The sequence below is a fragment of the Elephantulus edwardii genome, unplaced genomic scaffold, assembly GCF_000299155.1.
Source record: "Elephantulus edwardii isolate Elephantulus edwardi_28Jun2011 unplaced genomic scaffold, EleEdw1.0 scaffold00055, whole genome shotgun sequence".
Classification (NCBI taxonomy): Eukaryota; Metazoa; Chordata; class Mammalia; order Macroscelidea; family Macroscelididae; genus Elephantulus; species Elephantulus edwardii.
In genome coordinates this window covers 13,626,744-13,632,496 of record NW_006399805.1, presented here as the reverse complement: position 1 = coordinate 13,632,496, position 5,753 = coordinate 13,626,744, and positions in this window count along the sequence as shown.

Below are 5,753 nucleotides of genomic sequence, written 5' to 3'. Positions count from 1 at the left end.
CAATGAATGAATGAAAACCCAAAATGTCTGTAAATGTTCATTAAAACTAATAAAATTTAATAATAAAATAACAAAAAGCTGAACATAGAAATTCCATATGACACAGCTATTCCACTGCTTGTAATATACCTCAACAAAATTAGAACTGAGGCACAAATGAAGATTTGTATACCAGTGTTCGTAACAGTGTTATTCACCATCACAAGAACATGGAAACAGTCCAAATGTCCAACAACAATTGAATGGATTGAGAAATTATGGTAGATTCACATGATGGAATACTATCCAGCACTCAGGAACAATGATTTTGAAAACCACTACCTAACTTGGGAAGGTCTGTAGAGCATTATTCTAAGTGAACTAGCTCAGTTTCATTAAGGACAAACACTGTATAAGACCATTATTGTAGAAACAAAAAGACAACTAGTAAAATTTGTGTGAAAATCCAAGTAGGGGGAGGGTAGCAGCAGCGGAGTGAGGATGGGCAGGTCACAGGGTTGCACAATTTGATGGGTAGATGGGGCAGTGGGTAAAGAAAATGGGAATGATCTAGTGTGAAAATCTATGTATACGAACTTTGTAAGGAAACCAGTATAAAAGAAAAATTTTATTTAAAAAAAAATCAAAAGACTGTCAAGGAAAACTCCAAAATGCTAAAGAACAAAGATGTCAATTTAAAGATTGAAGTGCACCTGATCCAAGCCATGTCATTTTTGTTGTTGTGTACCTTCGAGTGGAACTGACCCATAGCTGACCCTCCTGCGGGTTTTCAGAGGCAGCTATTGGCGTGGGAAGAGATTGTCCATCCTTCTCTGACAGAGCACTTGGTGGGATTTGAACCACGTGCAAACCTTCAGGTTTGTAACACAGCTTGTGGCCGCTAGGCCACCAGAGCTCCCTAATGCAAGCCATAGCATTTTCAATTGCTTTATATGCATGTGAAAGTTGGACAAGAAACAAGGAAGATCAAAACATAATTGATGCTTTTGAATTGTGTATTGATCAAGAGTATTGAATAACCCATGGACTATCAAAAAAAGCAAACAAATCTGTCTTGGAGAAAGCGCAGCCAGGGTGCTTCTTAGAGGCAAGGATGGTGACATTTCAGCTCACATGTTTTGGACATGTTATCAGAAGGGGCCAGTTATCGGAAAAACAACACTGAGAAAAGAAGGTTGGGGAAAGAGGAAGACATCTGACAAGTGGACTGGCACTGTGACTGCCCCAGGGTGAGTCAGCATGGCCAAAGCGTGGACACAGCAGAGGAGAGCAAGGCCTGGCTTGTTTTTCATAATGTCACAGTGAATCATAGTGGACTTGGCAGCACCTAACAGCAACGTTTTCCACCTACTGTAATAAAGCGATTGCATTTTAAAAATCCAAATCATAAAAATTTGCATAGGGTGGAAGCAGAGGGGTGAGGATGGGCAGGGGATGGGGTGGGGGGATGTTAATTATAGGGTTGCACAATTCGATAGGGGGGTGAAGGAAATGCGAAGGCTCTTTTGTGAAAAAGAATGTATTCAAATTTTGTAAATAAATCAGTATAAAATTGCAGTTGTTGTTACATGTCATTGAGTTGCCTGTGATTCATTGCAACCCTATGTACAACAGCCTTAAACCCTGCTCTATAAAAGAAAATTAAAAAAGAAAATTATTTAAAAATCAGTCATCAAAATATACTCATCACAGAAAACAAGATAAAGAAATTTGTGACATCACACGCACACAACTGTTGGCATAGTTCTTAGATTTTTTCTGTTTCCAGTCAGTTCCCATTCACAGTGACCCTGTGGAAAGCAGAACCAGAGCCCTCTGGGTCCTGTGTGGTCCTCACACTCTGCTGTGTCAGGCCCGTCATTGTCACCCCAGCCACTGTCCCAACTCACCTTCAAGACCCTCATTGTCTCTGATCGTCCACCTTATCAGGCGTCACACCTTCTCCACGAAAAGGACCCTCCAAACAACTGCGATTCCGAAGATTCTATGCTAAGCACTTGTGATTAAACATTGATTGATTGATTGATTTGATACTCAAAATGTGCCTGGAAGGTAGATATTGGAGAAATTCATTTTACTGATTAAGAAACAGAGTCTTAGAGAGGGAGTTGACTGAGGGTTCAGTCAGTTAGCAATGCAGTTGGGGTTCAAACCAAGGCAGGTCGGTGTTTAGATCCTCTGCATTTAGCCAGGAGGTTGCACTTATTAGCATTTCTTAATCTGATTAAAATCAGATACCAGATGCAAACCATGTTTGTTTAGCTAATGTTCTATTTCTTGGGAAATTTCCAGGAGAGCCCCCTTATTCTCTGTGCATGTCAGGACCTAAAGATCTTCACAGCTTGTATCCACGATGTGCGGGCTCCTTCCTTCGGGGAGGCCCAGGAGATCTGGCTCCCTGACATCCTGGATTTTCAGAAGCCAGTCCCTACAAGATATACCTCTGTCTTGGAGTTGACTCCAATAAGATCAAGGTGATAGAAATAGAGAAGGGTAGAGGAGTGGCCCAAGACTTAACAGCACTAAAAATGAAATGCACTTGAGAGTTCTGAATAACAATAGATATTTTGTCCTTAAAAAGACCCAGAAATTCTTGGCAATGCTGAGCACTGGCATTGAGAATTCACTAAGAGGCCTGTGACAATGTAGTAATCGTCAGGGCCAGAACCGGGGCACCCTAAGTCTGTCAAGTCAGACCAGTCTCACAGTGACCTTTCCTCAGCTTTCCAAGGCTGTGAAGCAGCTAACTGGTTGGTTTTAACCACTAACCTTGGTTGGCTGTTCACCACATAACGCTCTCTTGTCAGGGCTCCTTTGCACTCAGGCCATCTACAATATGTGGTCAGGTTCATCCGTAAGCACTCAAGTTGGTAAGATGCTAAGGGCAGCAAATTGGTGAAATAGATATGTTGTTGTTATGTGCCATCAAGTCTCCTGTGACTCATAGCGACAGTGTTCAACCCTAAGCCTGCTCTATCCTGTGCCTCTCCTATTGTCTCTGACACACCTACCCTCATTACCCCAGGCACTGAATCAAACTATCTCATCAAGGATCTTCCTCTCCTGTGCTGTCCTTCTACCCTCCCAAACATGACATCCCTCTCCAAGGATTGGTCCCACCTTGCAACATTTCCAAAGTATGTCAGACGAAGCTTCAGAATCCTTGCCTCCAAGGAGCAGCCTGGCTTCACCCTCTCCAGGACAAACTTGTTTGTTCTCCTGGCAGTCCATGCATATTCAATACTCTTCTCCAGCACCACCGTTCAAAGGCATCAATTCTCCTTCTGTCATCCCTAGTCACATACATATTTAAGACACACAAAGCAATCATGAAATGCTAGCTGCGGGAGACGAGCTTCAATTCCTGGCAAACGTACCTCAGGTGCAGCTCCCAGCCATCTGTCAGGGGAGCTGGTGCGTGGCTGTGATGCCCAGCAGGCTACTGTGGCATTTCCCCACTGAACTGACGGAGAGGAAAAGCTAGAAATGGACTTTGGAAAATCAGCAGCGGAAACTCAATGGATCCCAATGAATGGTGCAATCCACACCGAATCCTGGGCATGACGAGGGGCTCAGTGGTGTGCAGTGGATTGCCATGCACCCAGGGCGGGCTTCATGGAAGTGAACAACATGTAGGAAGCCCTGAACAAGATACAAAGGGAAATAAAATGTTTGACAAGTGTCTGAGTGGGTTTTAAGATGTGTAGGTTGAAAGAGTATGCAAGGAACATATACACTAATCAATATACAGAACAACTTGATCTAAAAGTTCCAGGTTGTACAATTTATCATGTGTTGCAGTTATTTACTGAAATTAACTCTAAAACTAAAGAGACTCATGGTGGAAGTAAAAAAAAAAAAAATGAAAAAGAAAAAACAAGAAGAAACCATTTTGCTGTTTCCATCCAGAGGAAGCTACTATTAATATTTTATAAGAGTTTTTCAGCTTTTAAATATTATGACTCATTTATACACATTTCTGAGATAGTAGACTTGCTTATTATTTTTTATTTACACTTTTTCTCCATGTCAGGATGTTTACTCCATCTTTACTGCTATATGGCTTGACATACATTAACTAATTATGTTTAGACACAGATTGTTTTCATGTAGACTGATGTGGTGAGTATCCCATGTGTACCACTTTGAATAAAATTGGATTATTTTTTAATGTAGACTAGAAGTTACAGTTTTGGGTTAAGGAAGGCTTTAAGAAGATATTCCTCTCCAAGCATGAATGGCTTATCTTTGTTTTCTGGTGTCTTCACTGCAAAGGTTCCAACCTGCCATCTGTCTAGTTTTCATCAATTGTGGATTTTACAGGTGAGCAAATTGAGAAGGAATAACAAAGGCAGGATACCCTCCCAAGAGTTCCTCGTGGCTCCGTGAGGCGCCTGGACTCTGATGTGGCTTCAGATGAGCTGTGAATTAGAATACCAACTAAAGACAACAACAGAACCCAGACCATAAACAGCACAGCACAGCCATCTGGAACAACTATCCACACGGGCTAAGAACCAGGGAACTCCAGACGGTGGCCACATGAAGGGCAGCACCTACTGCAGCTGAAAAGGTTGCAAGACACATGAAGAAACATTTAAAATCATTGGCAATCAAAGAGATGCTAATTAAAACCACAGTGAGATGCCATCTCATTCCAGTAGCAGTGGCAAAGTTTAACAGTAAGCAATAAGTGTTGGAGAGGATGTGGAGAGGTGGGGACACTGTTGGTGGGATTATAAAATGGTGCAACCACTCTGGATAAGAACAAGCTTCCACCTGTTGTTGATTGGCTCGAGCACCTAACGATAACATGTAGTCAGAAATGGGTTGCAAAGCTGGGTGGAGAAATCTGAGCAGTAGCAGCAGCAGTGTGTGTTTCATCATGACATTGAACAGTGCTTCTCACACCTGGATAGAGGCAGCATCACTAAGAGCTTCAGGAAATGCCCAAGTCCCGGACGTTGATGCACAGCCAGCACTGTGAGTCTAGGGCAGGTAAATTGGTAGGAAGCATCACATTCTGGACAAGGTCTCCCAGGACCCTTGCCTGTGATCAGAGTGGCAAACATCTTCAGGGAATGTCGCTGCGTTGACTCTGTCTGGGGACACTTCTCTACAGCCAGCAAAGCAAGACCTAAGAAGAGCCAAGTGGACTCCCATGCTCGAAGGCGTATTCCAGTTTGAGAGGCAGATAAGAAAAAGTCCTAATAATTAAAGTTTCCAAGCCAAATTCATTATCTACCAACAAGATCATCTCTTTTCCCAAATTCTTTAGTTTTTCTTCTCACACCTAGGCTTTGAGCAAAAGCAAATCATGATGTCATAGATACATGTAAAGAGGCTAGAAATTCCTGTTTTGCATTGCCTGTTACAAGTCCTGGGTGGTGGTGTGGGAAGCTAGTATCTGTTGCCATTGTCAGTCATGTAGAGATGAGAATTCAGGAAAATGTTAAGACTGGAGAATATGTAAAGTGTGACCCTTTGTTGGCAGTGAACCAACCCTGGGTCTACGGAAGCAAGGCGAGGGCCCTGGTAGCACAATCAAATGGTTGGCAGCAATGGTAGGAGGACCTTCCCACTCCATTCTCATTGTTGTTGTTAACATGCCCTTGAGTCGACTGCTTGACCCAGTGTTACTGTTGTGTGCCTTCAAGTTTGAACTGACTCATAGCTCACGGGCCAGCAGGTTTTCAAAGGTTTTAAGTTACACAGGAGGAGATTGCCCACGCAATGTTGTTTTTGTTGTTATG